This window comes from Coenobita brevimanus, chromosome 2, assembly GCF_032717465.1.
Source record: "Coenobita brevimanus isolate Jiangsu-jjx chromosome 2, ASM3271746v2, whole genome shotgun sequence".
Taxonomy (NCBI): Eukaryota; Metazoa; Arthropoda; class Malacostraca; order Decapoda; family Coenobitidae; genus Coenobita; species Coenobita brevimanus.
The window spans coordinates 11,538,201-11,561,482 of NC_136955.1; positions in this window are offsets into that span (position 1 = coordinate 11,538,201).

Below are 23,282 nucleotides of genomic sequence, written 5' to 3' on the forward strand. Positions count from 1 at the left end.
CAACTCCCTTTTCTTTCCCTTTCCCACTCCTCTCCATCTCCCTTTCCTCTCTGAAATTCTCCCCTTCCATTCACTTCCCCCATTCCCTCTCCTCTTCTTCCTTTTTCCGTTCTTTCCCTTCCCTTATTCTATCCTTGTCTTTAGCTGATACATTAGTTTTGTTAGTGATAACCTTCCTTCTACCAAACAGCCACGTAAGGACCAACAGATCTGTTGCTGTTTTCTTTCCTTTGTACTCCCTCCCCTCTCCTTCCTTCTCTCCTCCTTTCCCTTCCTTCATTCCATCCCCTCTCCTTCCTTTTCCTCCTTTTTTACCTTCTCCCATTCCCTCCTCTTGTCTTCTTTATTCCCTCCTTTCCCTGTTAGCACTACATCCCCTCTCCTTCCTTCTCCTTTTTTCCCCTTTCCCCACTCCCTCCCCTCGCCTTCTTGGTCCCCTCCTTTCCCTTCTCCCACTCCTTCCTTCTCTCCTTTCCCTCCCCCCTTTCTCTTCCCTCTCATACCTTCTCCCCTATTTTCCCTTCTCTCACTCTCTCCCCTCTCCTTCCTTATCCCCTCCTTTCCCCTCTTCTACTCCCTCCCCTCTCCTTTCTTCTTCCCTTCTTTCCCTTCTCCTACTCCCTTCCGTCTTCGTCCTTCTCTCCTTTCCCTTCCCTCTTTCTGTCCCCTCTCCTTTCTTCTCCTCGCCTTTCTCTTCTCCCACTCTCTCCCCTCTCCTTGCTTATCCCATCCTTTCCTTTCCCCCACTCTCTCCCCTCTCCTTTCTTCTCCCCTCTTTTCCCTTCCCTCAGTCCGTCCCCTCTCCGTCTTTCTGTCCTCTCCCTTCCCCCTTTCTCTCCCCTTTCCTTTCCTTTCCCCTCCTTTCCCTTCTCCCACTCCCTCCTCTCTCCTTTCTTCTACCCTCCTTTCCCTTACTCCCACTCCCTCTCCTCACCTTCCTTCTCTCCTCTTCCTTCTCCCACTCACTCCCCTCACCTTCCTTCTCCCCTCCTTTTTCTCCCCTCATCCTTCTCACCTCCTTTCCCTTGTCCCTCACTCCCTCCTCTCTCCTTTCTTGTCCCCTCCTTTCCCTTTTCCCACTCCTTCCCCTCTCCTTCTCCCCTCTTTTCCTTTCCCTCACTCTCTCCCCTCTCCTTCCTTATACCCCCTCCACCCTCCGCCCGCTCAGTACATCAGAGGGGCTGATGATGGTAACACCAGGTAAATATTCCCTCGGGATGGGCACGTCAAAACACTGATGCCGCCGCCGCTGAGAGAGAGAGAGAGAGAGAGAGAGAGAGAGAGAGAGAGAGAGAGAGAGAGAGAGAGAGAGAGAGAGAAAACAATTCACATACATTATCCACCCACATTTTGACGGGAAATAAAATGCTGGCGATGTGTATATGTGTGTATATATTCGCGCCTGTGTATTGCAGGAGAATATAATGTACGTAAATATGACGAGAGAGAGAGAGAGAGAGAGAGAGAGAGAGAGAGAGAGAGCATCATGCAGATATAGAAAGCACATTAAGTTACATGATACAAATAGGTCAATACGTAGATGAACACATACACCCACGCATCTCAGGCAAGCTGTTGTTTAGGCTACTTAACAATGCATAACGAGCCACAGAAAGGGTTGAAGGATCAGATGTCACGTGGAAAGCATAGCGAGGTTAGGTTAGGTAAGGTTTGGTTAGGTCAGATGAAGTTAGGTAAGGTTAGTCAGATTAAGTTTGGTTAGGTTAGATTTGGTTAGGTTAGGTTAGGTTAGGTTAGGTTATAAAGAGAGCAGAGTTGTCAGGTTTTATCCCTTTAAGTCGGGTGATGGATTTTTATTTTTTATGTTCTTTATCACTACAGTCTGTTCATTTTCATGTACCAAAACTGGGCCACACCTACAACTTTACTGTTAAATCCTAGTTGCATGAAATTTGATTACCGTTAGTTTTGAGGTAGGATTGAGTCTCCTTGGTAACTAGTCAAATTTATCTTCCAGCCTGACTACACCTGGCCATGAACTGAGCTGAAAGGGGTTAAGAATCCTTGTTATGTGAAACTGAACGGACTATAGACGATTCTATTCAGCTTAAAATAGACGGTTCGAGCTGGAGGGGTTAGATATAGCTTAATCCATCCGTTTTGAGAGAGAGAGAGAGAGAGAGAGGGGGGGGGAACAAAATATTAAGATGGAATTGAGCAAGGGTAGTGAGGAGGGAGGGAGTGAGGATGAGGAAGGAGGAGAAGAAGAAAGAAGAAAAAGGAAAATGAAAAAGGCATAAAGAGAATTAGGATTAGGATTAAGATTAAGAGGAGAGGGATGAGGAGGAAGAGGAGGGAGAGGAGCAGGAGGAGGTGGAGGAGGGGGAAGAATAGAAGGAGTGTAGGATTAAAAACGGGAGGAGGAGGAGGAGGTGGAGGAAGAGCAGGAAGAGGAAGAAAGGAAAGACGACAGTTACACAGAGGAGGATCATGGAAGGCAGAACATGGGTTGAAGGAATATTATGTGTGGGGAGAGGGTAGCAAGAGGAAGGGAAAGAGGAAATTAAAAGAAAAAGAGGAGAAGGGGAAAGATGGAGGAAGAAACGAGGACGGGGGAATGAGAGACAGTGAGTTAGAGGATGAGAGGAAGAAGAGAAAATAAAAAGAGAAGGGCAGGGGAAAAGCACAAGCAAAGGGAAGAGAGAGAGAGAGAGAGAGAGAGAGAGAGAGAGAGAGAGAGAGAGAGAGAGAGAGGGCTAGAGGATGAGAGAGGTAGAGGGGGAAGGAAAAATGAGAGGTAGGGGTTAGCAAGAGGAAGGGTAAGAAGGCAGAGAAAAAGAGGTAAATAGATGACGAAGGGCAGAAGATAAAGAGAAGGAGGAGGAGGAGGAGGAATATGAATGAGTGGAAGAGGTGTAAGAATACCCATAGTTAGAGAAGGAGGAAGAGGAAGAATTAAAAGAGAAGATGGAAGCAGAAGAAAGGTTAAAGGAAGAGTTATAAAATTATAGATTAGTCACAGAACCAACAACATTACGAAAGATGAAACTAGACACTGATCATGGTAGTAGGAATATTGTTATCAGTGCGGCAGGGCAAGAGGAGTAAGAGAGGAACGGGAAGAAAGAGAGGAGTAAGGAGATGAGGTAAAGGAAGAGGAGGAAGAGGATGCAAAGGAGAAGGAAGGTAGAATAATCATGAAACCAAGAGCATAGGGAAAGACAAGTGGAAGCATTAATTTTATGGCAGCAAGGAATTGTTATTATCAGAACATGTGAAAGGATCTGGAGAAGCAAGAGTGGATAAGGATGAAAGCGAGGGATCTGGAGATGAGGCGGAGGAGAGAAAGAGCAAGATACAGAGGTGGACGAAGATATAAACTCCATAAAGCTGAAAACACAGCTATAGAAAGCTGAAACGAATCGCGGGCCGCAATAAGAGGAATATTGTTATTATCTGATGGTCAGAAAAGAATGGAAGAGGGGAAAGAAACAGGAAGAAAGGAAGGAATAGGTAACAGGGGTTGAGGAAGGAAAGACAGAGATATGGCAGTAAATGGAGGAAGAGAGAATACTTAGATGGCAGTATAGCGAAGATCAGGAGAGAGACAAAATTGCAGTTGTTGCTGATCAAGCTCAGTCTGTCTGGCCAAGCAGACCCATCAACCACGGGCAAGTAATCTTCCCTGTAGGTCCGTCCCGTTGAGTGACGTTTCCTTGTGGTTGACAGCCCCGAACCTCAGCGAGGAGCGAGGAAAACTGTAGAGGTTTGCTACCTGGGTGGATGCCGCACTTGTGTCTCTCCTCTCGGTTAACAAGGCCACCATAGTAGGGTCCACTTCACTCGTGACCTAACTGAATGGTTACCACCTAAAGATGTGAAGGGTTTCCTGGGTAGCAGAAAACGTTAGATCTGTCACTCAGTGCAGAGCCATCTGAGGCACTGTAGAAAAAGAGTAATAAAAAGTGACAGGAAGGAAAAGGAGAAGCGGGAAGAGAGGAGAGCAGACACAGGTATAGTATGATAAGAAGAAAGAAGCAGGAAGCACTACATCAAGGGAGTGGATGATGGCCACCAACACCTACCATTAGAGACAGTAATTAACAGTAGAAATATTGGATGAGCTAGGGAGAAAGAGAGGCAAGAGGAGAAGGAGAAGAAGAAGAAGAAGAAGCAGGAGGAGGAGGAGGAGGAGGAGGAGGAGGAGGAGGAAGACTTTAAGGAAGGGAATGAATAGGGATATGAAAACAAAGACGAAGGAGAACACTGTCTTCCTCCACCACCCATTCTGCTCTTTCCCGTCCTCTCTCCTTCCCCTCTTTGTACCCTGAGGGACACATACATGACCCTTTCGGTTGTCGGTGTGTGTGTGTGAGAGAGAGAGAGAGAGAGAGAGAGAGAGAGAGAGAGAGAGAGAGAGAGAGACAGACAGACAGACAGACAGACAGACAGACAGGCAGACAGAATGTGGTGATAAAAAACAGAATATTAAGATGGAAATGAGGAAGGAGAGAGGGGAGGGAGGGCGAGAGGAAAAGGAGAACGAAAAAGGGAACAAGAAAAAAGATGGGAAGCAGGAGGAGGAGGAGGAGGAGGAGGAGGAGAAGAAGAAGAAGAGGAGGAGGAGGAAGAGAAGGAGAAAGAGGAAGAGGTGGAGGAGGAGGAGAATAGACTGAAGCATAGAGGACAATTATGCAATATATTATTATCCAGTAAGCAGAAGGCGGAGAGAGAGCGAGGAAGGGAAAGAAGGGGAAAGAGAAGGGAAGAAGAAAAGGAAGGTGTGTGTGTGTGTGTGTGTGTGAGAGAGAGAGAGAGAGAGAGAGAGAGAGAGAGACAAAAGGGGGGGGATAAGAGGAGGAGAAGAGGAGTAGGAGGAAGCAAGGGTAGAGAGAGCGAGGGAGGAGGAGACAGAAAAAGAGGAAGAGGAGAGGATGAGAGAAAAGATGTGAATAAAAACGAGGGAAATGAACAGGAGAAGGAAAAAGGAAAAGGACAGGGAACGGGGAAGGAAAGAAAAGGAAGAACGAAAGGAAAAGGAAGAAGGAGAGGAAAAGGAAGAGAGAGAGGGACTGAGAGAAGGAGAGTGGAAGATAAAGTGGAAGATGAAGAGAAAGAGAAAGGGAGAAAAGAAAGTTACTCTTAAGATAAATTTAATGGAGAGGGAGGAAGAGAAGACGGAGGAGGAGGAAAAATGGAAGTGGAGGAAAGAGAAGATTCGGAGAAGAAGGTGGAGGAAGAGTAGAGGAGGTGGAGGAAGATGCAGAGCCAGAGAAAGACATAGAAGAAAAGTTAGTGGAGGAGGTGAAGGAAGAAGTTTTAGATGAAGAGGTAGAGCAAGTTGGAATATTAATAGAGCCAACAATATATAGATGAGGCAAGGTGCATATAATGGTAGGAATAATAATGTTACAATTTGGGGTGTGGAAGTGATGGGGAGGAGGAGACGGAAAGGGAGGATGATGAAAAAGAAAGGAAGATCAGAGGGAGATGGAAGGGAGGAGGGGTAGGACAGGGAGAGGAAGAGAAGCAAAAGAAGGAGAGAGGGAGATGGAGGGAAGGAGAAGTAGGAGGAGGTGGGAAAGGAAAAAGAGTGAAAAGAGGTAATATGAAGCACAAAGGAAAGGAAACAGCAAGAGACCTAATGGCTTCTAGAAGCTGTTTGATATTTAGAATAATATGATTTTACCAATTTCCATGAGCCGAAAGGAAGGATAACAGAGACAAAAGGAAAGATGTAGAGGAAGGTATATTGAGGTGCATGTAAATAAAGATGAAATTCTAAATGAATGGGAATAAGAGGAAGTGCAAGAAGAAGAGGAATGTTAATAAGAAGACGAGAGGAAAATATTCCCAATGACAAGGGAGTGAGGTAGGATCAGACGTGAAACAAATCATGAGGATATTATCTGCTGAGGACTGAGAAGGGATGAAGGAAAGGAAAGGAAGAAGGACAGAGAGGATAAAGGGAGATGTGATGGAGGAAGGAAGGGAAGCGAAAGGACAAGAGGTGGAAGAAGAGAGAATATTCGTAGGGATTATAACATAGCTAAGGATCAGGCGAGAGGGAGATGGTGGTAATATGAAATTTATTATTATTATTATTATTATTACCATTACTGTTATTACTATCATTATTATTTTATTCTTATTGTTATTATACATATCACCATAATCACCGTCATAATCTAAGAATGGGAAAGGAAATGGAGGAGGGGAGACAGACACTGAGAGGAAAAGGATAATAATGTGGAGGAGGGGGAGGAGGAGAAAGGGGAAGAGCTGGGGGAATGGGTATGAATATGAAGACTTATAGGTAGACGAACAATATCTACCTCTTTCATTTCATCTTTTCTACTTCCCCTCTTTTTCCCCTCGCCTTGCCCTGAGCAACGCTTTTATAACACCTCCTCCCTTACTGAGAGAGAGAGAGAGAGAGAGAGAGAGCACACACACACACACACACACACACACACACACACACACACACACACACACACACACACACACACACACATACACACACACACACCTTGCTACAGAAGAGGACTATTCCTTCCCTCCCTTCTCTTTTCCCCAACTGTGAAAGAAGGTCTTGAAGAATAAATTCCCATTGAAAACAAGAGAAGAATAAGAAAAATAAATAAAAAAGAAAAAAGGTATATGAGAAATCTTGGGGAAATTTCTTGCTGTGAAGGTAATAATAATAATAATAATAATAATAATAATAATAATAATAAAAATGATAATAATAATAAACCCCCTGGGGGTAGTTTTTTTTTTTTCAAGAATACTCCCCCAGCATCCCTGCTTGTCGTATAAGGCGACTTAAAGGGTTGGCGGAGAGTTAGTGCCCCTTCCCGGAAAACAACTAACCAAAAAGACGAACAAGAAGCCTCGGACAAGGACTGACCAAAAGATGACGACCAAGGACATGGTAATTGCAACAAGAATGTAAGAGGTGCGAATGATGAGGTGAAAGAGAGAGAGATTGTCCAGGTGCTTGAAAAGTTGATGTATGTGGAGTAACTGAAACTAAATGGAAAGGTGAGAATGGGAGTATGGATGGGGGTATATGTGCGGGAGTAGGTAACAATGAGAGGGCAAAAGGAGTGTGTATAGTTGTGAGTAAAAGATGGAAGAAGAACATAAGAGAGTATGGATCAGTTGGGTCAAGGATTGTGTGGATAAGATTGAAAGTTGGAATACAACTGTGGGCAATTGTGTGCGTGTATGCGCCAAGGCAAGATCGTACAAGCAGAGTGAGAGAAGAGTTCTGGACAATTGTAGAAGTGTGCATGGAAAAGTTTGGAAGGAATGAGCGAGTGTTTTTGATCGGTGATATGAATGGTAAAGTAGGGAATGTGAAGGTGGATGGAATAGTTGGTGAGTGGGGTGTGCCTGCTCAGATAGATGAGAATGGCAGTGCGTTAGTGGACATTTGTGCTGGGAGGGGGTTGGCGATAGCCAATACCCTCTTCAGGCATAAAATGATCCACAGGTATACATGGCGAGTGATGAGAAGGGTGGGTGGTGAACTGAATGAAAGGAAGGCAACGATTGATTATGTGTGTGTAGATGAAAGGATGCGAAGATGTGTAATGGATGCAAGAGCTTATAGAGGTTGGGGGAGTGGACTTTCTGACCACTACTTGGTGGTGGCCAGAATCAAGATCCAAATAAGATGGAGAAATAGAAGAAGGGAAGGACGGGAAGAAGGAGTATTTGCAAGGAGAGTGGAAAGGTTACAAGAGGATGAGAAAAAGGCAGAATATAAGAGAGAAGTGGAGGAACGATTGGGCAAATATGAATTGGAGCAGATGGGGGACGTGGAAGGTGTGTGCAGGATATTCACAGAAGAAATATGTGCAGCATGTGATGTGGTGTGTGGGATGAAGAGAAGACGGAGGGGGGTGCAAGGAACAGCGTGGTGGAATGAAGAGGTGAGACAGGCTGTGGCACAAAAGAAGAAAGCATACATTGAATGGATGGGAAATAGGGGCGTGGAAGAAGTTGAGAGGTGGAAGAGAAAGTTATGTGTAGAAAGAAAGAGAGAGGTAAAAAGATTAGTAAGAGAGAGTAAGAAGAGAGTGGATGAGGAATTTGGAAGGAATCTGAGTGTAAAGTGGAGGGACTGTAAGAAAATGTTCTGGAAAGAGGTGAAGAGAGTAAGACAGGGTGGAAGTGAAGTTAGCAGGGGAGTGAAAGATAAAAATGGTAGATTACTAGTGGAGAAGGGAGAAAAAGTGAGCCGATGGAGAGAACACTTTAAGGAATTGTTGAACATAGAGGATGGAAGTAATGCGAGTATAAGTGGCTGGGGAATGGCTGGGAGAAGGAGGGAGATGAGAAGACAGGAAGAAATCAGTAGGATTGAAGTTGTGGAAACAATGAAGAAAGTTAAATCGGGGAAAGCCCCAGGAATTGATGGAGTGTGTGTTGAAATGCTAAAGCATGGGGGAGAGATAGTAGTAGAATGGATGGGGAAGATGTGCAGATTGGCCTGGGAGGAAGGTAGAGTCCCGGAGGATTGGAAGTCGGATATAATTATTCCCTTGTACAAAGGAAAAGGGAAAAAAGAAGTGTGTGGTAATCATAGGGGCATTTGTCTTCTTAGTATAATAGGAAAAGTGTATGGTAGGATACTTATTGACAGAGTTAGAGAAAGAACAGAGGAATTAGTTGGAGAAGAAGAGGGATGCTTTACGAAGGGAAGAGGTTGTGTAGATCAGATATTCATTCTTAGATCTTTAGTGGAAAAGTTTCTAGAGAAGGGAAAGAAGTTGTATGCGGCTTTCATGGATTTGGAGAAAGCATATGACAGGGTGGATAGACAAGGATTGTTGAAAGTATTAAGAATCTGTGGAGTAGATGGAAAGTTGTTGAATGCTGTGAAGACTATGTATGATGGTGCTAAAGCTGTAGCGCATGTGGATGGTGAACTGAGTGAATTTTTCTCTTTGAAGGTTGGGTTGAAATAGGGATGTGTCATGTCTCCATGGTTGTTCAATCTGTACATGGATGGGGTAATAAAAGAGGTACAAGGTAGGGTAGTGGATGCTGGAGTGGCCCTAGTGAGAGAGGGTAGTGTTTGGAAACTCCCTGTACTGTTGTTTGCAGATGATACTGTGTTGTTGAGTGAAAACGAATGGGAGCTGCAGGGCTTGGTGGATGAGTTTGGGAGAGTGTGTAAGAAACGGAATCTAAAGGTGAATGTAGGGAAGAGTAAAGTGATGGTCTTTGAGAGAGGTGAAGTCAGTGAATGTACAGCGAGGTTGGATGGTGAAGAATTGGAAAATGTGAATACGTTTAAGTACTTGGGTATGGTGATGAGTAAGGATGGAGGTTTGGAGGGTGAAGTGCTTGAAAGGGTACAGCAGGGAAGACAGGTTGCTGATTCCTTGAAAGCAGTGATAAGAAACAGGGAAGTGAGCATGGAAATGAAAAAGTTACTACATGACAGTATTGTGATACCAACTCTAACGTGTGGAAGTGAAGCTTGGACGTTGTTGGAAGGACACAAGTCAAGAGTTAGAGCAGTGGAAATGAGATATTTGAGAGGAGCCTGTGGAGTCACATGGAGAGACAGGCTGACAAATGAGGATATAAAGGAGCGTTGTGGTGTGGATGTGATAGGAAGCGTTATGAGGAATACACTGAGGTAGTTTGGCCATGTGGAGAGGATGAAGGGTGAAAGACTGACGAAGAGAGTGTATGTGAGTACGGTGGAGGGGGGGGGAGGGAGGGGAGGCCGAGGATGAGATGGTGGGATGGGGTGGAGAGGTATATGAGAGAGGGGTGTGTGAGTTGGGAGCAGGACAGTGAAATGGTGAGGGACAGGGCGACGTGGAGGCGATTTGTTTGTGGCCACCCCGAACGGGATTGAGGCGTCTGGCAATAGATAGATAGATAGATAGAAGATAATTTATTCTTTTCTGAGAGACTTTAAAATGACACTCTCTCTCTTACACACTTCCTTCTCTCTCCTCTAATCTTCCCTTCTTCTTCCTCCTCATCCTTCTCCCTTCTCTACTCATCTTGCTCGCCTCTTCTCTTCCCTCTTAACACCCTCCTCCCATTCTGCTCACTGCCCTTCTCTCTCTCTCTCTCTCTCTCTCTCTCTCTCTACTTCTTCCCCATGCCGTTCTCCCTTCTTCCCTTCTTTTCTTCCCTCCCCTGATCCTCCGTTTCTCTCTTCCTTCTCCACCTACAGCTACAGGTCTCTCCTACCTTCCTCCCTCCCTCTCTTTCTCTCTCCGTGCTGTTCACGGCTGGATTAAGCATGTGGGAGGCCCGGGGCCCGCTTGGAAGGGAGGCCCCCTTTCCAACTCCCCCAGTGGCATATTATATTCTAGTATTATATTATATTCTAGTATTATATTATATTATATTATATTATATTATATAATATAAAATATATTATATTATATATGTTATTATATTATATTATTATTATATTATATTCTATATTATATTATATTCTATTGTTATATTATATCTAGTATTATATTATATTATATTCTAGTATTATCTTCATATATTCTAGTAGCCTTGGACGATACAAATATAAGCAGTGCTGCCAAGTTACTAATAGACAAGTATTGATGAAAATAACAAGTATTGTAGTCTGCATTATGGTTTGTGCTTCTTCAATTACGATTTAGAAATTGACTAATTTGTAATTATCATGATTTATCAACAGTTTGGTCATAGACATCAGAAAAACTAAGGTAAGTCTAAATAATTTATCATGACGATGTCAGTTCAATAAAAAATATTTTTCATAGAATATGTTTAATGTTCCAGATACAGTTTTGAATATTAGGGATACCTTTCTCCGCACAGGTGGGTGCCTGTGCTCAACTTTCTGCTGCTCTGGTGGGAGGCCCCCTCTTGGTGGGTGGCCCGGGGCCCGGGCCCCTTGGACCCCCCCCTTAATCCGGCGGTGGTACATTTCCTACCCTCTCCTCTTCTCTCGCTTCTCTACCCCTCCTTCTCTCCTCACACACCCCAATCATCATAATCTCGGAGAGCGTGAAGGATCGTGTGTGAGAGAGAGAGAGAGAGAGAGAGAAGGGTCATTGTGTTTGTGTGTGTGTGTGTGTTTGAGAGAGAGAGAGAGAGAGAGAGAGAGAGAGAGAGAGAGAGATACTGTAGATAGATAGATAGATAGATAGATAGAGAGAGAGAGAGTACCTCGTTCAACTGCCGCCACTGAAATACTGCATACTTTCCATGCATCTTTCGCTGGGGTAAGAGGCTGTCGGAGATAATAGGGCTACTCTCTCTCTCTCTCTCTCTCTCTCTCTCTCTCTCTCTCTCATATTTTGCATCATGGCCTCACCCTTTCTTGCATCTCATGCCAGCTAACGCCCTACAGTTTTGCTCTTTCACACTCTCTCGTCTTTCTGCTACTATACTTTGTTTTGTTTTTTTACGCTAACTTGGATTAACTGCCATCCCTCCATCATTTATACTGAGTTGAACAATGACTTATCACTAGAATATATTGCTAGTCATGAAGAAGTGCTGTGGAGAGGATACAGAGCCGCGGCATTGTCTTTTTCTGCCACTGAGCTACGTGAAATATGCAGCAGACGATAACCTGAGCCAAATTCAGGTGGAAGGAGTATTTTATTATACTTTTCTTTTCTTACGTGGTCGCATTTTCTCTCGTATCTCCCTTCATCTAACGCCAGACGATTTTATTCAGTCGAGGATTTGTTGCCGCTTTATTCATTGTTTTATTTGTTCACGCACTTGCCAAGGAACTTCGATTTTTTTCTCTGTTTTTGTCTTTGTCCTTTTGATTTATTGGTCATGCTGATATTACTTAGTCTTCTTTGATATTTTCCCTTTCCTTACCTGTAGTTCGTATTTCACCCAGTCTTTAGCTGGGAATGAGAGTCACGATGATGATGATGATGATGATGATGATGATGATAATGGTATCATTATCATTATTATTATTATTATTATTACTAGTATTATTATTACTATTACTATTATTACTATTATTATTATTGTTAGGCTATTATTATGCATCGCCGTGTATATTGTTTTGGTATTATTGTTATTTTTCTTTGAGCTTATTTTTTTCCTTAGACCTATATGATATTATACATGAAGGTACCAAGGGTAACCCAAGTACTTGTGCCAAATAGAAATGACCTTGCCCTAATTTTGAAGGTCATATACTAATTTTTGGTGCAAAAATTACATATCTGAAATTGAAATATCCAATAGATTAACTGAGATACAGCTATCTGGTTAAAAATCCTATGACAAAAAAAAAAAAAAAATGCTGAGAATTTGGCTGAATATTTTGCCATTTAGCTCAGTGGAAAGTACCGAATTTGCTCAGTGTTTTCTTTGTAACACGTTTTAGAGAAAACCACAAAAACTGTAAAGGTGTAATTTTACAGAAATATAGCTGTGGTCCCTCTCATTATCTGAAAGGAATATGATTACAGTTAAGCATACAGTTAGCCAGTTATTGAGACAAACTTAAATTGTACCCATACTTCATTTATTTCTTCCACATCTTTGTTTTAAGATCTTGTTGATATTATACATGAAGCTACGTAAGGTTAATCAAAGTACATGTTCCAAATATCACAGACCTTGAACTACTTTTAGAGGTCACAATTTATGATGCCCAAATCTATACATTATATGTCTCAAATACATGAGCATAAATAACTTTCATATGTTTTGTTAGTTTGCACGACTGAACTATATTTAACCACAAAAAATTGCTCAGATATCAATGTTGTTTTCATATGAAGTTTTTAGGCAGTGAACACTAAGCAGAATTTGCATAACTACCAAGACAATCAATATCAAAAATAGTTACGGCGATGTTTCCTTATTGTGGCTTCACAGTAAGTAAGCAGGTAACCAGTTATTATTATTATTATTATTATTATTATTATTACTTACCATAGACGATACCAGCCAGAATGTCCCAGTACTAGAACTTGACTCTCCCGAAATTGCCCCACTTAAAATACAGACAAGATACGTAAAATCCATCCCAGACAATTTACCTACCTGCAATGCTCCAGGCCCAAATGGAATTTCGCCAATTGTTTTGAAAAAGTGTTCCCCTGAACTTGCCTCTGTTCTAGCTAAATTATTTAGACTATGCATACGTACTTCTTTATTCCCAAATTCATGGAAAGAAGCCAATATCCACCCAATTCCGAAGAAAGGAAGTTCCTCTGACCCCTCTGATTACAGACCAATAGCTGTCACATCTTCTCTTGGTAAGGTATTTGAAACTTTAATTAATAGGAACATTGGTAAACATCTTGAATCCAACAACTTAATTAGTGATAGACAATATGGTTTTCGCCACGAAAGATCCACCAGTGACATACTCAATCTCCTAACTCATACCATCCATCAATCAATTGATCCTCATGGGGAAACTCATGCAGTAGCTCTTGATACTTCTAAAACTTTCGACAGAGTATGGCACCGTTCCCTGCTGTCCAAACTCTCTTGCTATGGACTAACATCTTTTGTTCCTTTGATTACTTCATATCTTAGTGACAGGAAAATAAGAGTAACAGTAGATGATGTATATTCCAATTTCCACTCAATTATCGCCGGCATGCCGCAGGGATCAGTTCTGGCGCCAACCCTATTTCTGGTTCATATTAATGATCTCTTATCTGTCACCCACAATCCCATCCACTCAATCGCAGATGACTCAACACTACATAGTTCATTCACACTCAGACACCCATTTACAAAGTCTATTATCTCTACTTCTCAACTCAGTACAGCCATCTCCATAAATCAAGACCTATCTGCGATCAGTGAATGGGAACAAAACAACCTTGTCTCTTTTAATGCTAGTAAATTTAAATATATACAATTTACAAATAGACAGATATTGCCAGATTCGTACATTACCTTCAGTGCTACTAATATTCCCATCTCCAAAAGTATTGAAATTCTTGGCGTCTCCCTTAACAATGCCCTCAGCTGGACCTCTCATGTCAGATCACTTGCTAAAACTGCCTCAAAGAAACTTGGATTATTGTACAGAGTCCGTAACTTCTTCGCTGATGAGCAGTTAGCTACAATTTATAAGAGTCATGTGCGCTGTCAGCTTGAATATTGCTCACCCTTGTGGAATGGATGTGGAGAGGTTGCATTAAAACAACTAGACAAAATTCAGAACAAACCTGTTAGAATCATTAACAACCCTGCCATTACAAATAAACTACCTCCCTTGCAAGTAAGAAGGAATGTTGCCTCCCTTGCATTATTTTACAGATATTTTTTTGGCAAATGCTCAGACGAAGTTGCGTCCATGGTGCCACCTCTCCAAGCCTTCCCTCATGCTACACGTGCATCTGGTAGCACTCATGACTGGAATGTCACTCAGCCATATTGCAGAACTTCTGCCTATCAGAATTCTTTCATTCCCCGAACTGCATCTCTCTGGAACTCACTTCTCCAGAGTTGTTTCCCTCCAAATTTCAAACCACAGCTGTTCAAGTCTAACTGTTACAGATATTTTATGAACAGAGGACACCAGTAATCTGGTGTATGGATTACCTTTTTTATCCATTTGTTTTCCTTCCTCCGTTCTGTAAAAAAAAAAAAAAAGAAAAAAAAAAACACTTATACTCTGTGGTGGCGTGGATTTTGAGACAGTATTTTCCTGTTGCTAGTATGAGAGGCGGCAGTTTATGTACTGTACCTAGGGATGTTTAGTTTCTCTTTACATCTGTTTACTCTGCTAATGGAGTGCATGTTCATATATATATATATATATATATATATATATATATATATATTTGCTTTTGCTACTGGTCGCGCATTAACCCCATCAAAGAAAATTATTTATATAACATTTTTTGCTATTTCCAGACTTATCTGAATATTTGTTTATGAGAGACTTTTCGAGTTGTAGTTCATGCATAGAACTTTTAAGGATTTCTTTTTTGTCCAAGTTTCATTTTAAAATCGTACTGAGAAAGAAAGTAAATAATAAATATATGGGTCATGAAAGTGATGGAATAAGAAGATTTTGCCACGGATCACTCGCAGCCCACCTCTCGCCGTGTAGATACCTCCACCCCAGTCCGCGGAGGGACCAGCTCTCTGCAGCACCGAGGGGGGGTCTGGCCTGTCCCTTCCACCCGAAGGTCGAGGGCCTAGGTCCGCCGACTAGGAGGCTGAGGCTCCTCTACCCTCGACACTAGACCAAGGCCAACGACCCTTATCCGTCCACCTGGATTGGGCCTTTCCTCCACTTGACAGCGACCGGGCCTACCCTCGGTCGCTTCCATCTGCTGCTGGGGAGCTGGGCGAACGTCCATAGTCCTACTCCATCAAGGGCAAGGGGGTTGAGGGCAGCGTTGGGGCGGTTTCAACCTGCAGATCGTCGTCGGCGCCCCCTCCATTGGCCTGGCTTATTCCACCCTGCTCTACCCATCCCGCCCTGCCCTCGTTCGACCATCTGCTTGGTGGCCGCCCTCCAGCCTTCTCCTGCCTTTGCTGCCTTTCCTCTGTCTCCAGTTTTGCCTGCTGTGCTATGCTTCCCTAGGGGAACCTTTTCCTGCCTACTACCCTGACGGGCTCCCTGTTTGCCCGTGCCCCACCAAGTGTGTAGCAAATATTCCAACATGAAGCCCCAACTTCACACCAGAAATTAAAGGCCTCATCAGACAACGGGACACACTACGACACTTCCCAACACCCCATACACAAGACACCGTACAACAAATACAAGAACTCAACACTCAGATAAACAATAAAATATCAGAACAGCAAACACTAAACTGGAAAATTTATCTCCAGACACTTGACCACAAAACAAAAATTAGCAAACTCTACAAAACACTAAACAGCATCACACTTTCCAACAGGAACACTACACAATCACATGCTGCCATCACAACAACAGACACCATACCTTACGCAACACAATACCCAACATCTGGAAGCATGGCATTATCATCACTATCTCTAAACCCAACAAAGACCCCACGTTACCTTCCTCACACCACCCCATCACACTCCTCTGCACCCCTTCTAAAGTCACTGAACGACTGGTACTACAACTAGTTACACCTCACACACCCCTAGCCCCATCACAACATGGCTTTAGGCCACTACACTCCACAAACACTCTTCTTACAGATCTTGCACAGAGAGTTTTTGATGGCATGAATTCAGCTAGGCCACCACACAGAACACTTCTAGCTATACTAGACATTAGCAAAGCTTTTGATGCCATCCCCTGCCACAACCTCAGAAACAAAATATTCAACACAAACATGCACAATAACACAAAAAGATGGCTGGCAAACTACTTAGCAGGCAGCTGTGCACATGCAACATTTGCCGGTCAGTCTTCAAACATCAGAAACTTCACAAATGGTGTCCCCCAAGGATCTGTTTTGTCCACGACACTCTTTAACATATACATGCACGACATACCCACACCCCACACACCACAGATACACATAGCTTCCTATGCAGATGACGTAACACTCACATGTACACACCAAAATGCAAACACAGCTGCACACATCCTCCAACCTTACCTCAACACTCTACACGAATGGTTCACCACAAATAGGCTCAAAATAGCCCCAGCCAAATCTACAGTGACCCTTCTCACAAACTGGACAGCAGAACACAGTCACATTCCACACCTCACCATAAACAACACTCCACTACCACACACACACAGACCCAAAATCCTTGGTGTAACATACAATACATCCATGTCATTTAAACTGCACATTACAAACATTAAAAATAAAATAACACCAAGACTCAATGCTTTGAGGTCACTTGCCCACACAATATTTGGACACAACAAAGAAACAACCATCACAGATAGGTCTTGATATACATGGGGAATTATAATGCCCGACACCCTGCTTTGGGGGATCTTTCTGCCACCGTTAACCGTAACCGGACTAAACTCCTTGAGTATATTCGTCATAATCTGATCACCCACTGGGACACCGGTGGTGCCACACACTCTCGAGGAGGCACACTAGATCACGTTCTTACATCCGGCCTCGTGGCATCCCGGGTCAGGTGTTCATCTATCCCTGCTCTCTTCTCTGATCACATTGCTCTCAGCCTTCATTATTCCCTCCCTGTTACACTTTCTCCTGTTCACAGATGCACTCACATTGCAATCCCACCCAAGTACTGCCCTACATACATCTCTTATATGACCAACCTTCTTCCCACTGTCGACCTTCATTGTCCCGAAAAGTTGTATTCATCACTTGTCAGCTACGCGCATGACTTCTACACCCATTATGTCAGCAGGCCACACATTACGCGCCATCATGATGCCAACACCTGGACACAGGATAATTGCAGCGCTCAGGCAGAGAGGAGGGAGGTGGAAGACGGTTTTGCCTTTCAAAGACGACCTTCCCTCGAAAGTCTCAATCAATATCGATTGTTGAGGGATGATCTAGTTGCTCTCCAGCACTGTGTTTATACCAATTCGTGGCATAAACTTACCGATAGCTTCAACCACAAAACGACTGTTGGTTCCATGTGGCGCCTTATCAACAAGGTTGTCAAGAAGAAGCCCCCTAGTGTCCTCCACCACAGTCCAGCACAGTACATACAGGATCTTGTAGATGCCTGGTCTGCACAGTCACGGGCTTGCGCCCTTCCCGCACACATACAGAACGTGCTCTCCATCCAGAAAAACTTTCGTGCACTCAGTCTCACCGCCGCTTTACTGAGGACAGATGATGAGGATGGTGTGGCTATAACTGACGATGAATTGCAACGGGCCCTCGCCAGGGGTAGGGTAACAGCTCCAAGTGATGACGGCATCACTTTTTCTGTCCTCCGTGTCCTCCTGAAAGTTCCTGGTAATCCCCTTCTCCAGCTGTTCAACCTTTGCATCCGTCTGGGATACGTGCCACAAGCCTGGACCCGCAGTACAATCGTGCCTGTTTCTAAACTGGCATTGATAAATTCCGACTTGTTTCCCTCACCTCCTGTTTCAGTAAAGTACTGGAATGCATCCTTCTTACAACACTATTGTTTAGGCTGCAGGACAAGCTCTCGCCCCGACTGTATGGCTTTTTACCACAGCGAGGGACACATCACTGTCTCATGGAGCTATACACAGTCCTATCCCCCACCAGTGTAGTGGCTTTCATTGATTTAAAGAGTGCATTTGATGTCACCAACAGAGACATCATCCTCAACCAGCTAGTGGATTTTGGAGTTAAGGGAAACCTGCTGCGATGGATATGTGGTTACCTGTCTAATAGGTCCTCTCATGTTCTTTTTATGGGCGCATACAGCACTGCTAAGGATTTTGAGCTTGGTACTCCACAAGGTGGTGTCCTTAGTCCTTTTTGTTTAATATCCTCATACATCATCTACTCACCCTCTTTCCTGACATCCCTGGAACCATGATTACTTGCTACGCTGATGACATCTGCATTCATTCAAATATCCCTGCAGATCTGCAACGTTTCCTTCACTTGTTTCATGAGTCGGCTTCAAAAAATGCGGACTCATTATCCCTCCAGAAAAGAGTAGAATCTTCACTTCCTGTCCAGCAAGAACACTGCCTGTATTCTCTGTTGGGGATTGTGTTATCCCTCTGTGCACACAATACCTTTATCTGGGGGCGCCTGAACAGATTTCTTCCTCCATTCCTGCAAGACAATGCATGCATCCGATTGTTCAGGATCTGCTGACCCGGCTACAGTGGCGCCTAAAACCTCTCAAGTGGCTCACTAATTATGCTGCCAGGGTGTCTATTCTTGTAGCACTAACCATATACATACCGTTCATTAGATGAGTTGTTGATTATCTCTCCCCTGCTCTTTGTCGACTTTCCTGAACAGCCTTACAACCTCTTGAAAGTTCCAAAACGCAGTAATGAGATTCATCCTGGGCTGCCCTGGCTTAATCAGAATTGTCAACATGCAACATGAGCTCAACCTTCCACCACTTGTTGAGAGAATATACTCCGTGGTTACATACTTCAGTATTAAGTGCCTGCATTATCCTCACCTTTCTCCCCACTCCTCTCACATCATTCGGACATCCCTTGATCCCACTGCACCAAGGCCTCTGCTTCGCAATGGTGGCCGCACACTGGTTAATACTGTTTGTTCAAACGTCCGACAGCTAAACATCAACTTACCAGTGCTTGCTGAGGAGGTGGACCATGGCGTTCCACCTTGGCAGACCCCTGTGCCTGCTATCTCATACACTCTGGCCTCCAAGACTGACCTGCCTCAGCTTTAGAAACAGCTAGCTTTGGAGACCATCGCCAGGCTGTCATCTTCCCTTCCTATGGCCCACCATATCAACACTGATAGCTCCCTGCAGGAGGATGGCAGTGCTGGCTGTGCTGTATTTTCCCCAAGCCTGGACCCACCTCGAGGGGGCTGGTTGGGCCGTCAACTGCCAACCTCATCGAGCTCTGCGTATTGTGAACTACATGGATCCTGGATGCAGTTACTTTATTAATATGGACGAACAACAGCGGCTTGATCATCTGTGACTCACAGGCTGCCCTCCATGCCCTCTCGTCTCCTAGGCCTGCATATCATCACCTCGTTACACAGATACTCCGTCAATTGGCCACTGCCCACAATCGTTCGCTGGTGGTGCACTTTCTGTGGATTGCCCGTCATACTGGTCTCACAGCCAACAACACCACTGACCTCCTTGCAAGGACTGCCTGTGGACTAGATCCGCCTGCTGTAGATGCTACTAATGCCTCCCCCATTTTCTACAAGCAGATAATACACAGAGCAGCCGGCTCCCCTATTCTCCACCGTAGAAATGCTGAGAGGACTCACAGTGCGTCCATCCAACATTATGACCACTTTCTCTCTCGTCCCCGTAGATATCATCGCAGTGGTCTCATTTCTCCTCCTGTAGGTTGTGTGACACACCCAATGCCAACACCCTTGACCATTATTGCCTGCAATGTCCACTTGTCTCTTATTTAATACCACGTGGACTCACATTAGTGGACACTTGTAAACATTTGTTGGAAGATGATAACCTAGATGTTATTCTCATGCATCATCCACACTTTGGTGGGTGTTAATTTGTTATAGCTCGACAGCGTGTCCGGCGTGGCACGAGTTCCCCTGTACTCACCTCACATATGGCCGCATGGCACTGTACTAGGTTTGCCGCGTTCGGGCGTAATGAATTAATCAAATCAAATCAAATCAAACCTTCCATATAAACAGTGTGAAACAATTGTTCGTCTATTATTTTACCTCTTCCTCTTCTCATTTTCCTCTGCTGGCTAATACTCCTAAGCTGAGAGAAGCTTGGTATGTTTCTCTGTCCAAATATGATTCACTTTAATATAATCCGTCAAAGAGGAACGTGAGAGACAAACTGTAAATGTAAAAATGAAAAAAAATGGAAATGTAGGAGAATTTGTGCCCCTGCGTGTAAGGTACGATTGTATTCTTTCATGCCATCCCACCACTCATTATGCATTACTTAATTAGTTTTCTTTTGACCACCCTGTCTCTGTCTGTCTGTCTGTCTCTGTACCATCCATCCTTCTGTCTGTCTTTCTGTCCATGTATTTTTCTGTCTACCTATCTATCTATCAGTCATTCAGTCTATTTATATGTCTATCCATCCATCTATCTATCCATTCATCCATCCATCTATCTATCTATCTATCTATCTATCCACTCATCCATCCCTCTCTCTCTCTCTCTCTCTGCATATTCACTCCACAAATTTTTTACCGCAAATATTCGAATCTTTCCTCTAAGCTTCACATTTTGTTCGAGCATATTCGGGCAGCAATGTTCCCGGGTTTCCTCTTTGTTTAAGCTCAGGAGGCCTGGTTCGGTTCCATTCAGTTTTTCCGGACCCGAAGTAGTGAGGTTTTGGCACACACTGGATAGCGGGAGGGTTTTGACTTTGATTTTTATTGTTCCTTTATTGCTCGGTTCCAGTACTCTGTGTGTGTGTGTTTCTGTGTGTGTGTGTGTGTGTGTGTGTGTGTGTGTGTGTGTGTGTGTGTGTGTGTGTGTGTGTGTGTGTGTGTGTGTGTGTGTGTGTGTGTGTGTGTGTGTGTGTGTGTGTGTGTGTGTGTGTGTGTGTGTGTGTGTGTGTGTGTGTGTGTGTCTGTGTGTGTGTGTGTGTGTGTGTGTGTGTGTGTGTGTGTGTGTGTGTGTGTGCGCGCGCGCAATTCTTTACTACTCTGGGGATCCTGTGATATGGAGTATTAGTAAATCCATCTCGTAACTACCGGACCTCGAATGTGATTCCAGTGCCGGTCAGAATATTACACGCAGTTTGTTTCCTCTTCGTGGATATTGAATTCCATCGCCGGGTGCTTTACTATAGGCAAAGACTAGGGTTGCTACAGAGGTACTTGAGCAGCTCATTGAAACTAACACCAAACGGTTTTATTTAGCTGATCGTAATCCTGGCAAAATTGAGCCTTGAAAAATTAACCCACTCACTATCTCACTTTGGCTAGGAGCTATGTTCAGAAGTACGTCAAATTATTATTAAGCTTCCTCATATATATGGCGAAGCTTATTGTTTTGGTAAATATGTTTATTATTTCTCTTTTCACTTATTTTTCTTAGATCTTGATAATATTATAAAGGATGGAACCCTAGGATAACCCAAGTACTTGTGCCAAATATAAATGGCCTTCACCTCTTTTAAAGGTCATATACTCATTTATGGTGCAAAAGTTGAATATTTGAAATTGAAATATCTCAGCAGCTAATTGAAATACAGCTACTTGGTTGAAAATCTTATGATAAAATAATGTTTGCAGAGAATTTTGGCTGAATATTTTGCCATTTAGCCTAGTGGGAAGTACCGAATTCAAATCTGCTCAGTGTTTTCTTTGTCGCACGTTTTAGAGAAAACCACAAAAGCCGTAAAGCTGTAACTTTACAGAAATATAACTGTGGTTCCTCTTATTATCTAAAAAGAATATGGTAACAGTTAAGCATACAGTCAGCCAGTTATGAGAACAATTGTATAATGTACCCATGCGTTCTTCCACACCTTTGTCTTCAGATTTTGTTGATATTACAGAAGAAGCTACCTTTGGTTAATCTAAGTAGCCTACATGTTTCAAATATGTTTGGCCTTGAACTACTTAAGGTCACAGACTTGTTATGATGCCAAAATTTCATACCTTACATATTTCATACCTTACATACCACAAATAGTTATGGCAAAGCTTCCTTATTGTGACTACAAAACAAGTATATAGGTAACAAATTATTATTATTATTATTATTATTATTATTATTATTCCTTCCCCCACTTATGGTGAAGGAGGCATTAAATGGTTGGTCTGTCCGTGCGTGTGTGCGTGCGTGGGTCCGTGCTTCTATAGCACTCTTTTGGGGGCGATATCTTCTGTACGCTTCAATGGATTTCAATCAAACTTTTGTCAGTGATGCAGTATGAGGAGGTGATAGCTGGTTAAGTCAGCTACATCAAGGGGTCAAAGGTCAGGGTCATATGGGGATGACTTGTTTTATCCTTGTGGGCGTTATATTCTCAAAGGATTTTGACCAAACTTTTATTGGTATACAATATGAAGGGACAATGAAATGATTAGGTCAGCAAGGTCCTGGGGTCAAAGGTCAAGGTAATATTGGTGTGGGCGTGATATCTTCGGAACCCCTCGATATACTTCAACCAGACATTTGCCAGTAACATAGTATGAATGGACGATGAACTGATTTGGTCAAAAAGGTCAAGGGGTCAAAGGTCAAGGGCATATGGGGTCAACACAGTTAATGTTTAGTCTCATTTCAATGCACAATGCACCCTGTCGTGGAGGTCGTATGGGAAGTTTGTGGCATAGGAATGGTGCAGGCATACCAAGTGACGGTTTGCATCAACAGCTATGGGTCCGAGTTCTCGGCGTTTCATTACCAGCTGCGATAGCGTAGCTGGTATTGTTTTCAGTTTGTCTGTGTGTCTGTTAGCACGATAACTTCGCAGCTGCTGAAGACATCATCACAAAATTTTGCAGGTGTGTAGTAGGGAAATAAATCGATCACGAGTTCGAAATTGGCGAAAGTAGGTCAAGGTCTGTGTGTCTGTTACCATGATAACTTCGCAACCGCTCAAGATATCATCACAGAATTGTACAGGTGTGAAGTGCGGATGAAATTCTCCAGCGAGTTCGAAAATGGTGAAAGTAGGTCAAGGTCAAGATCGTATTCCGAGCCACGCTAGATATGTATCGGCTCACAGCTGGTGTGATCACCCCTTGGGAGGGCCTCTAGTTATTATTATTTTGCCTGCGAAATATCTTAGCC